The sequence below is a fragment of the Cupressus sempervirens genome, chromosome 5 (genome assembly GCF_028749045.1).
Source record: "Cupressus sempervirens isolate cs-2001-9-10 chromosome 5, ASM2874904v1, whole genome shotgun sequence".
NCBI lineage: Eukaryota > Viridiplantae > Streptophyta > Pinopsida > Cupressales > Cupressaceae > Cupressus > Cupressus sempervirens.
This window is the reverse complement of record NC_143122.1, coordinates 327,943,864-327,957,296: the sequence shown is the minus strand read 5'-3', so window position 1 is coordinate 327,957,296 and position 13,433 is coordinate 327,943,864. Positions and strand designations below refer to the sequence as shown.

At 31.1% G+C, this 13,433-nt stretch overlaps 1 pseudogene; it reads left to right on the top strand.

Moving 5' to 3' along the window:
• Positions 1 to 8,336: 8,336 nt before the first annotated feature.
• Positions 8,337 to 11,906, top strand: LOC149556010 (cellulose synthase-like protein H1; annotated as a pseudogene).
• The last annotated feature ends 1,527 nt before the right edge of the window (positions 11,907 to 13,433 follow it).

Here is a 13,433-nt window from a genome sequence, read left to right as displayed (position 1 = left end):
CATGTTTATTCTTTTATGTTCAAAAAAATTTCCCTTCAAAAGGCTCTATTGTATGGAGAAAAGATGTGCTAGTGCTATATCAAATCAATGAGTTTATTGCTAAGATGGGTGAGAAATATAATAGTATTATGGACAACTATTTTGATACATTTAAGGAGAAAATGAATAATAGATACTGAATTCCCAAGAAACTTGTTGAAGATTATAAGGATGATATGTGTTTCATGGTAGATACTAATAAAGTATACATTCAAGCAGTTAGACCTTGAATAGCATGGGTGCAACCTCTTGGATATGAGGTTAATATTGATGACACTAAAGACATCATTAAGGCACTTATTAATGAACCAATTGATCCTAAGGTTGCATATTTTGGCACCTATGATGAAGCTAAAGCCAGGATAGAATTGGAGATCAAGCTCCCTCAAGTGGTTAACAAAGGAAAGAAAAGAATTGCTAAACTGAAAATAATTTCTACTCTCTTGTTGATAGAGGGAAAAGGTGAGGATGAAGAAGGATCAGAGGAAGAGAAACCATTGAAGAAAAAGGGCAAGGTAATTATTACCAAGCCAACCAAGCCATCCATTGTTGTGTTTACTAGGAGATCAAGGAAGAAAGCTAAAAAGGAAGGAGGGGACATTATATTTAGTAGACCTCTAGCCACCTTCCAGGATAGGTTGAATGAACTAGAAGTAGGAGCAAGTATAAATTTTTTTAAAGCATTAAAATATGAGATTAGTGTTGATGAAGAAAAGAACCAAATAGAAGACCTGGTCACTCACCTGACCAATTTACATCTCAAGTTCCTAATGTTTTAATGGAGAAGATCAAGCCAAGATGGTAATTTTCCATGCAAATTGTGAAAGACATCTGTGGAAAAACCCTAAGGAATCTTTTATTGAGCTTAATAGACAAAGAGATTGTAGAATCTCTAAAGAAAAATGAGGAAAAATTAACTCTCAAATTCAACACTTGTCTGGTTCTCATGAAAGACATTGAGCATGTTGTAAGGAATGCAACAAACACATGGGAAAATGTTTATCTTTTACATAAACCAAGTGGTGTTCCTATTGATGTAAATGATGATGATGATGATGATGATAGAGATAAGTATGAAGAAAGGGGATGGTGAAGAGTCAAACCATTTTGTTACTATTGATTATGAAGAGTATAAAGAGTAAGATGCTACCAAGAAAGCAACACAAGAAGATGAGGAAATTGATCTAGTCAAGATTGCCATATTAGTTATTGCCTCACTTCCTCACTCTCCAAGCAAGTTATTGACAACATCAAGTGTAGAGATAGCCTTGGGAGGATTGATTGTGACTACCAGTATGAATACAAACATCCAATCACTCCTTGCTCCAATTAAACTTAGCACATCATTGAATAAAGTAACCTCCACTTCATCTATCGAGCTGTAGACTCTTTCCTCTTCTACCATGTTGGCTACATCAATTTTGAGCACAATAGTTTTGGACACATTTGTGATTGCCATCCCAATTTTGGATTCTTAAAGTATCTATGTTAGTATTCCTTCAATAAGTGCAATATCAATTTTTATAGCTAGTCCTATTATGTCTATAATTATTTCTATTCTAGGCACACAAACAATAAGTGCAATGATAATTGAGACCAAGCCTCAATCGAGCACAAATTTTTTGAGAAAAGGAAAAGAGATGGAGGAAAAAATAGACCTAGATGAGGAAATTATAACCCCTAATTGGGACATCTCAAAGCTTAATCTAGAATAAATGTAGACATTTGGTAAACGCCTCTAGAAGAAAGCCAAATAATAGAGATTAAGAGAGGAAAGGGATAAGGAATTTAAAATTATTGAGGATACAAAGAATATTTTGGCAGATGCTATAGGTGTCGACATTAATTCTTCATAGCCAATTTTGTATCAATTAGCAGAGGTAGTTCTATAGTTCAATGATGGTACTAATGGGCAAGATAAGTTATTATAGAAGACAGAGAAGAAATTTGAGAATGAAGTGTTGGAGCACATTGCTCAATAAATAGCTATCTATCAAGTGGAACTTTCTACAATTTTGGGCTCTTTGGAAACATCTTGTACAAATGTAACATCACTTTTTGGTAAGCTATGTGATGTTTCTAATTTTACCAAGGAAATAAAGGAAAAATTGTCCAAGATAGATGAAGACCTTAAGGCAAGTGCTCAATAGTTGTAGCTTGACCCTAGTTCAAGTTCTGCACACTTCAAGAAGATAAGGCTTTTTATAGATATGCAAGTAGAACTACTTAGAGAAGAAGCAAGGATCATATCTACATCAGTAGATATACAGAATATGATTCTTTCCAACATGGATGCACTGCAAAAACACATTGCACATTCTAAAACTCTCATCCATGACAACAACTTCTCCATAGTAGACCATATGATAGAGTTGTCTGCAGAAGTGCAAATTGCACTACATAAAAGTAATGTCTTGCAAGAGGATTGGGACAAGACGTTGGAAATCATACTCAAGATACATTTAGAATTTTTATCTCATTTTGGCATTAACATATAAATAAATAAAATAAATCTTTGGCATTAATTTCACAAAAGGGGAGAAAAGATATATGTATAGGGGGAGTATATACTATGAATAAGAAGATATGAGAAAGATGTATAGGAGGAGATAGATTGACAAAGATGTAAAAAGTTATGGGGGAGAAAATGTAATAAGTTATAAAAACAATGGGGGAGAAAGATATGTACAGTAAGTATATGTTGTATATAGCAAGAAGATGTATAGTACACTGTATGAAAGAACCTTACCACATGTATAGATATATATTTTACAAAATCAATTTAAAAAAATTTCAAAAACAATATACTTTATCGAGCTAGTATCATAAGGTGATGGTATACAAGAAAATTTTTGGCTGATAAGTGTTTTTGTCACTAATGCCAAAGGGGGAGATTGTTGACATATCAATCAAATTTTTTATTAGTGACATACACTTATTCAGATTGTAAATACCTACCAAGTTTACAGTACAAATAACAATGTTTTTCAAGCATTTTAGTTGTTTTTGAGTTCTACAATTGCTACCGAGTTCTTTGGACAAATTCCAATGTTTACCAAGCAGTTATAGTTAATGTAAAGATTAGCAGTGTAAACCATGCATCTCACTATATGCCGAGTTTACCAGTGCAAACTGAACTATGTAGTGCTTATTGAGTTCACAGTTTATGTGATGCAAGTCCAGTGTCAATCAAGTGACTTAGTTTATATGAAGTTTGAGATGATAGTGTTTACCGAGTCATACAATGTAAACCAAGACACTCAATTTATATGATGAGTTTCATAGTATTCATTGAGTCACTAGTGCAAATTGAGTTCAAGACTAATTGGCAGTGATCAATATGGATTAAGTTTCTACATCTACCAAGTGCATGATGATACTGAGCATTGAGAGTTGATTCCGAGTATCAGAACCTCATTCAGTCAATCTTTAGAACCTGAGTGTGTACATTTGAGCGGCCTTTGTAATATTTTTGTAAACTTGTATAGTGGCCAACTTTTTAATTTTTATAATTAGATTGGTATACATATAGTGTATTGTATCACATCCAATGTGTGTAATGATGCATATGTAATATTAAGAAAAGAGCATAAAGTAAAAATTACAAAGGTTACAATAGTATAAGGAGTAGCAAAGATTCATCTATCACAGCAAGGTGATTTGTACACTTATGGAAATCTCATTCAACAAACCAAGTTGAAGATTAAAGATTAGCTATTGTTTCATCCTAACAAGTGGATCAATCAAATCCTTTAATAAGGTAGACCTAATAGTCTTTTATAAATCTCTTAACTGAGTGCATACTTCATTATATGTTTGTAAATCATTTCACAAGGTTGACCTAGTAGTCTTTATTGCTCCTAATATGGTAGATCATCAGAAGTGATCAATGTAAGCCTTAACAAGCCAACTTTATACTGTAGTACTAAAGCTTGTGGGTATCATCCCCACCCTAGTTTTACTTTCTATTTGGAAAGTTTCTAGGTCACCAAATCTTTGTGTCAAAGTGTTATGAATGCTTTCATGTTTTTAGTTTCTTATGCATGCAATTAGATTAGATTATATGTGAAGGATTAAATGCTAATTGGACTGTTGGATTGAGAGTTAAAATTATAGAAGTTTTAGAAGTTGCTGATTCACCCCTCCCTTCTTAGTAACTTAGTGTAGTTAAGAATATTTCCAACATATTCATCATCTGCTTGATGTAGGAAAATGTAAGAAGAAATATTTTTCTGAAGCCCTATTGTTAACATTTTGAGAAATGGTGTGCTTTTATAGTGGGAAGTCTTATTGTTTTGCAATTTAGAAACAAAGGACCCAAGTTAATCTAGATTTTTCGATTTTTTTTTTTTTGTAGATCATAAAATTTAAACCTTTTTTTTTTACAATAGTGCAAAATAAAGGTTTTCATATAGTTGTAAAAAATTGCTCATTGCTCTTTTGAAATAGGGGCAGGGGCAAGGGCATTTGTTGTCCCAAACAATAAAATTGAAATTTTCATTAAGCTATTTTTCCTCAATGTTTGGTTTTGTATACACCTTTTGATGTCTTATTATGGAGAAACAAACAAATTTCTTTGAGCATTCTTGCTAGTGTCACATTCATATGGCTTCTTTTAGAGTGACTAGAGTACCACTTGTTGGTGCTAATTTGTATTGGCCTTTTATTTTGTATGAAAATCTTGTTTCTCTGGTTGAATGTTGCATTTTTCTTTAACACGTTAGACTTGTTTTCATATTGTATTATAGGTTAGGCTAATTTTTCTATGTAGTGGGTCACAATGTAGTCTATCTTTAATGAGTTTTCTACTTTAAAATTTATTTTAGCTTCATGTGTGTTTCTTTTTAGGTCTACTCCAAGTGTTCTTGAATTTCTATTTTGGAGAATATCTTTATTGATGCTGATGTTACTATCAAAAATGAAATTAATTGGTTCTTAAGCTTTCTACAAGATGTTGTAGTAGGGAAAGATGTCAAGATATTCCTTGTGGTATTTTTCTTTTCTTATATGATGTTCTTTCATACAATCTTATATCATATTCATCCATTAAAATTTGAGTCATGTGGATTCTAAAATACAATATTTGAACTCTGCAGGTTGTAGGTTTGTTTATTAATGCTATAATTAGCAATTATTACAACATTTAACAATATTTTACATAGGCAAGTTATTAAGAGTTTTCCATGAGTTTTCTTTGACATCATTATGAATAGTTTAGTTCATTTTATTTGAGTTGGATTGGTAGTTGGTCTATCTAGAAATAGAGAAACAACATAATTTTAAAATATAGAAATATGCCAATGGTGTTTTTAAGGCTCTTATCCATAGAGTCAAGGAAAATATGATGATTTTGAATCCTTGTAGTCATGGTTGTCCTCTCAAGTCCTTAGATTCACTATTGATCATATGATTGTCAATGATGTGGTGGTATCTCATATTTGTGGAGTGCAGTATAGTGATTTAGTTTTAGATTTTGAGAAATAATTATTACAATATGACATTTATTAGTGTGTTGAGAAGGAAATGGATAAGTATAACATTGTATCATAGGTATGGTCCCTTGCTATCAGTCAAATCAAAACACGTATGGATGAAATAAATATCTTCTACAAATATTGTCTATAGTGGCTTGCCATGTAGTCTAATTTCCAAGTACAATGTGAGTAGATCAAGAATTATCTTAGTGATATCGATAAAACCTAGATAATTATCAAGGATTTGAATGGTGTGTACAAGAAAAGAGTTAGTGAGCTATAGATTGAGTTTGTGCCTCAACAACAACAAAGGGAAGACTTAATCAAGATATTTTAGCTTACAATGGATATGACTAAAGTCGAGATGAAGCAAGTTGCCAATCTATTGGCTCAAACAAAACCACCTGCTCAACACTATGCTATCAATATAAAACAACAATAAAAACTTCCCAAACTTATCCAAGTGATTTGTTTCACAAGATCTCATGCACTTTCTCGTACACAAAGTAGAGTCAAATATCAAAAAAGGAATCAGCTAGCCATAACAAAAGAAAAGAGTTTTCCTACCACACCACAATGGTGAATATAGATGTATGAGAATTAAATTACTTTTTTCTCAAAAGCAATGGACACTTAATACTATAAGGAAATTAACCCTTCCCTAATGATGACAAGGAAATGCCTACTTATATCCTCTCTGCAGATTCAATGAAAGTCTTCCCCTTAACATAGGATAATGGATGCATAAATATTTTTATAATAAACTATAAATTTATAGTTCTTTTTCAAGTAGTGTGTCAATCAGCACTAAATACGTAACTCCATTAGAAAAATAAGTAATAATTACTTACTAAAATCATAATTTGACAAACCTTACATTTATGAAAAGATAAGAATATTCTTAAGAAACCCTTTTCATTTCATAAAATTTTGGTAAAAAAAGGTCGTTAGCTACATGTTTGAAGTAAAAATCACATAAAAATAGGCCAAAAGCACATTTTTAGGATGTTTCTAAAGTTGACCATATAGGTTTGGTATCAAAAAATATAGTAGACCTTATAAAGATATTAATTTTTTTCATTTAGTATCAAGGTGGGTGGTAAAAAATTTGGAATAAATTTTGAAATGGTTTGAGATATTTCAGAACTACAGATTTTTCAGATCATTACTTTTTGGCACACCATGATGCTACACATACCCTAGATTAAAAAAAAACATGAGATTACCATTCTATACACCTCCAAATGTTCTTGATTCCGCCAACTCATGGGATATTTCAGCTACCCAACATGTCTAGCACAAGAGCACATTGGCGAATGGGCAATCAACATCACTAAATAAGAGAATCATGTGCTCTGATAGATCTAACTTAAGTTGCTAAACCTTTTCAAAGGAACCTACACTAATACCAACTATAAGGGAGACAAGGTGGTGAACCAATATATGCAATTTTAAACTTAATTTAACTTGAATATAGCTATTATTCATAAACTATAACAAAATTACACAATATGGAATCTTTCACAAGTACACAAGAGCAGTAAACTTATGTGAAAACCCAAGATAGGAAAAATCATGGCACAATTAGCCTCACAATAATAATGAATCACTTACGATAAGTAGACAACAACCAACAAGAGACGCCAATCTTAGATTGAATAAATGACCACCAACCAATGGATTACATTTACATCTTTTGCCTAACGATTAAGTGACAACTTAGTGACAAGGACATCAATCTTGTAATATCCCCTTATATTAATTTTTAGGAATTAGGGACAATTAACTCCCAAAAGTCGACGAGAAACTTCCTCCCAAGAAGACTCTAAAAGTCCTTTACAAGACTTGAATGATGGTAAGTGACACCAATTAATATAAGAATGAAAGATTATGATTTACAATTGATACTGCTTATAATATGATGCTATAAGATATATTACTTATCAATAAAATAGAGTATCACATCTATCTCAGATATATTGATGAGATTTATGCTAGGATGATCTCTACTATATATCAAATCTACACTTCTATTATAACAATATGAATTGTGTGAAGTCTCTTTCCAATTGCTTCTATTTGTTTCTAATATATCAATATAAGATATACTAGAAGCCTTCTCAATGTTTTGACAGCTGACTCTGATATGGCACTAATATGCTGAAGTCTACTTTTATCACTTATAGAAATGATGTATCTTTTTGTTCTTGATCTATCTTATAAGTACACAAATATCTCAATATCACTTATAGAAAATTGATATAGTTTTTTCTTATTTGTACTTATCAACATCACTTATAGTGATGATATTGGTAATTTTGATATGTACCTTATACGTATGCAATTGTCATCAATATTTCTTACAATAATTATATTTCTATGTCTACCTTATCTTTGGAAATATACAAGATAGTGAGCTCCACAAGATTACTTTCCTTTAGTATTTTCAAACTAATTTTTGAAAGGCAAGTACTCCCTTTAGCAATCCAATAAGGAAAAATAGATGATAAGAAATACTCGATGATGTCTTTGAGAATGGGATTGATTCTTATAATAGATCTCATTGTTATTGGATACTTTTACCCATAGGTTGGGATAGTACCTTTCATTTTTAGAAATGGCCATATAATGGTTACTCATTGTCTTTTCATAGTTATGAATAATTGCTATTAATTAGTTTGTTCACTTCACTTATCACTATTTGATTAATCTTTCATAGGTGGTGATAAAGAGAACATCATGCCAATTGTTGATAATGTGACTATCTATTTGCTGATAGGAAACTACATACATATGTAAACACACACACACACATAGACAACTATGGCTGCAATTATGTTGTTTGATGTGAACATGGGAATACTTGAATGGTATGACAAAATTTATCCTTTGATGTTCAATCTTCCTAATCAATACCTCTTGTAATAGTTATAAATGATGGGTGATTATGATGATCATTTCAGCAATACATAAGGTGATAATCTTGACATGGTTGCTAACTAATATTTCATGGTTAACATTACCATTTACTGCAGATTGGTTTGGTAATTGATGCTCTATTTGGTTATCTCCTTAGTGATAATAATTGTCAGATGATCATGCTGCTTGATAAACTTTGTTGGATAATGAAAGAATGTTGTTTTAAGTAATTATCTATGAATGTTGTGTATTAATATTTATTTTTATATCATTTTAATGGATATTATTATGTGTTAATGAAGTTTTGATTAGTATTGCATATTAATGAATGTTATGTGATTGTATTGATTAAATGTTATAGTTCATAAAGTGATGAATGAATGACTAACGTATGTAATTAGATGTTAATGGGGAATTTAGATTGTTGTTAGGGGTGAGACCAAATGAGTTTCCACCTTCATGTGGTTAGCCTTATTAGGTAGAGAATATTAAAGTATTCTTGAAACCAAGTGGATCTCAAACTAACATACCTTAATTAATTAATTAATTTCATTCATTGTAGGTCTAGAATGATGGGATGATACTCTATGGTATAGGTATGAATCTCTAGAGAAAGATTAGGTACTCAATCTTCCAGCTTCAACAACTTTACCACTTGTATCATTTTGGGTCTTGTAGCTAGATCTAGATGGGAGCACCACAACCCTATCCATACCAATTGTTCCATTTCAGCCTTCTCAAACTCCACATTTAACTTTGTATCTGTAGTGTCAAAAACTTTGTCATGACCATAGGACTACTTCTCTCTTTCCAAATGCTTAAGTGAATCATAATTCTATGTATAACTTCCTAGCTTTCCTTCTTTAAGATGGACTAAGTAGTTTCCAAAAGAAAACTAGAACTCAAAATGAAACCTATTCTAGTGATCCCATATTTGGCTCTTGCAAATTTTGAAAAAAAAATTTGCTAAATTTGAAAAACCAATGAATTCTACAATATAACATACCTATATTTTCATTTTATTTCCCTCCTTATCTTTGATTTTTTAAGAGACCTACTTGTTGTTGTCTAAATTATCCCTTTCCTAAAAAATCTCCCCTCCCCCTTGCTCTTTAGATATTTCACTTCATCTTATGATATATTATTTCTCTTTTAGGATGACTTTTCTACACTTTTGGGAGGAAAATGTTGCCTTAGATGAAGAGAAATCACTGCTAACAAGAGAAGTTGCTACTAATTAATAGAGTTAAAACATCTATTTTTTATGTTAAAATGAATTCATGTGTCCTTAATATAGGCAATGGATACCTTGATGATGTGTGTCCCTATGAAGGCCGACTTCACCTATTTAAGTCAGTAAAAATATTTTATTTAATCATTTTATTCTTCCTACAACAAGATCAACTTGTATTTATAGTGAACTGAAGGCATGTTTTTATATTTGATCTCTCAAAAAATCTCCCTTTTCTTCCTTGGTCCTCTTCTTCATGGGGTGAAATTTGACCATGAGGGAGGATTGATTCATCCCACCATCCCTCAAGGAATTATCTTGATTCATCTCTAAACTTCAATTCCATTCTACAAATGTTTTTCATCTTCCTTGTTGTTCTATGTGAATTATGAGATCATTGATTATCTCCTTCCATTTCCTTGCAACTTTGAGAGCCAAATCATTTTCTACATTTTCTTAGAATTTCGGATGATAGCTTTTTCATGTGAGCTTTGGTTTTCTTTCATGTGGATTTTCTATCACAACATGGCATGTAAGTTTATTGTGTATAATACATACCCAGAGAGGTTTGCAGAGAAGTAGAAATAAATGTTGTTCATTTACACATTTTTTTTATTATAATAAAAAGTGGAGGTCTTATATGTTTATTTCTCTGAGTTAAGGTCTTATATATTTATTGCTCTTTGAAACACTACCAAAACTTGGGTATTATGTCATGTTTTTATCTTATAGCTATAGTGGAGAATCTATTTCAAAGCTTCCTCCTATGGATGTTTTCATCACTACAATAGATCCATTCAAGGAGCCCTCATTGATAACTATTAATGCAGTTCTTTTTGTTCTTGCATTGGATTATCTAGTAGAAAAATTTGCTTATTATTTCTCAGATGATGGTGCATCTCCCATCACTTACTACTCTCTTGTAGAAACTTTGAGCTTTGTTAAAAGATGGGTACTATTCTGCAGAAAGTTCAAAATAAAGAACATGATACTCTTTATGTATTTCTCCAAAGAAAATGAGTCATATGATCTTGATTTTGTCTAAGAATGACAAGATATGAAGGTGATTATGATATGATTAAAGTATAGAAATCAATAGTTCTTGTGTTATTAAATCACCATGCCTCCTTAACATTGTTAAATGATATTTCGTAGGGTGAGTATGAAGGTTTCAAGGAAAGGACAAGTAGAACATTGGAAGAAAAATAAGTTCAACTTGATTTTACTTCTCATCACAGTGTTGATGGTTTTGTGTATAGAAGTTCGGATGTTAGAAACCATACAAGTATAGTATAGGTAATAGGGAGTGTGTATGAAGTTAAAATGAATTTTTATTATGTTTTTGTAGTATAAATTTTAAATAAGATTGTAAGAGATTTTCTAGAGGATGAAAATCTCACACTATCAATTCTTTATATATACAAGTTATTCATGAAATCAAAATGGTTCATGACAATAAAGTTGATGCTCTACCCTACCTGATATATGTTGCTAGAGAGAAATGCCCCTAGGTCAGCCATCATTATAAGGATGGTGCTATGAATGTCATGGTTAGTATATTATTGTTATTTATCTTTCTAGAACTTATTTACAAAGTTTCTGGTGTAAATTGTGATTGAAATAGTATTTGAATAATTGTTTGGAAATTTTAATAGTAATGTCAACTATGACAAATAACATGAAATATATGATATTTTACTATCAACTATGATAGGTTTTGATGTTATTGGAAATATATATTGTTTCTTAACATGTTTATGATCATCTAATGTGGTGTTGGGTTTTCAAGAAAGAGTCACAGTGTTGATGACAAATGCTCCTTTCACACTAAATCTAGATAGTGATATGCATGTCAGTCATTGTAGAGGTATACAAAATGCTATGTGTTTTTTCCTTGAATATAAATCAGAGAATGAATGTGGTTTTTTTCAATTTCCTCAAGTGTTCCATGGAAGTCTCAAGGATGATCCTTTTGGAAACTAGTTGAAAATACTCATAGAAGTAAGAAATAATTTACTATCTTTTTTGAACTGATTATTCAAGAGCTCTATATCATTTTTGGTCGAGTTATTACATGATAAAATGCACTCCAAGGCTCTCTTTATGGAGGAACTAGTTTCTTTCATAGAAGAAAAGGCTTGTATGGGTTGCCACATGAGATTTATCAACACCACATGAAAGGAAGTGAAAGGAAAAGACAAGGTAATATAAAATCTTTGGCATTAAATTGGTTTAGAGATTGAAGTTCAGTATATGGCATGTTGTTTTACCAAATTCAAATATTTCCCATGAAACAATGATATATATTACTAAATTTTTTTTAATATTTTAATATTCATAATAGTATTGTATATTAATAGTAAATGTTTAATTGTTTTTATATTTAGGTATAATCTTGATATCTTTGCTGATTTATTTATTTTTATTGACTATTTGTTGTGTACTAATAGCATTATAAAACTATGGTAGTCCTTTGGAAAACTCCCCAGACCTAATTTTAAAACAATAAATTATAATTTCAATCCTATTTGAAGCAAGCTTTCTACAAGTTACTTTTATAGTTGTACATCACTTTGTTTTCAGGTGCACAACAAATATAGTGTGTGGTAGATGTTTGAGCCAATTATGATAAGGACTCTTCTTTTTTAATTTTATTTACTAAGATTTTATTACACTTGATAATTTATTATTTTTTAAGAATCTTCATCTAATAATGCATTATTATATTTTATTAAATAAAATCTATTTATAGAAAATGAAATGTGAGGAATAGTCATGTTGAGATGTGGTTGGAATAGTGATTCATAAAGGGTTTGTAATTTATTTTTTATAAACCCTTTAAATATTCAATCAATAACACAAGTATGATGTTTCCTAAGAAAAGATTCTACACTTTTCATCATCTTTTTCATCTAAGGCATTGAGGAAAGCATTTGGACAATCCCATGCCCTAGCTGAAGTAGCTCGAGCTATACTGAGTGACATTCCATGCAATAGCCATACCCTTCCTTCCTTGTTTATAGCGAAAGCTTTGGAGGTTGCTAGTTGTAGTTATGAAACCAAAATTGCTTGGGACAAAGTGGTAGAAGATGCATAACCTTTTTTTTTCCTTTAAAATAATTCCTACTAATCAAGTGTCCATTATACATTTGAAATGTAAATTTTTGTTTTTGGATTTGATTGTGTACATATTTTTAGCATCAATTTTTTGGATCACACTCTGCAATCCATCATTAGGATAAGAGAAAGAAAGAATGGAAAGGTGAAATATGTAGACCAATCCTCTTTTTCTTTTTATTTCCCTTTGGTTGGGCTTGGTCTGTATATTTCACTTTTCAATGCATTCTCTCATCCTGATGGTGGATCATGAAGCATGATCCAAAATACTAATGCTGAAAAAAATACACAATCAAATCCAAACAAAATTATTTACAAATCACCTTATATATTAGATATTTGACACAACCTACAAAAATCTTCCATAGCATAGATGCCAACTCACTTTCGACTAGTTGTAGTTGTGATGGATATATGGATTTACAATTGAGGATGTTATGACAAGAATGAAGATTCATATGTTGGAATGTTCAAAATGGGAAAAGTACTTTTGAGAAGGGGGGCTAAATCAGAAGTAACACACTTTCTATCCTTTTTCAATCCTTTAAACTTATAACTGAAAAATAAACTACATGCATGCAAACATATAAATGAACATAAAGTAAACACATGCAATAACACTTAACACCAGATTTGGTAACCCAGAAACCCTC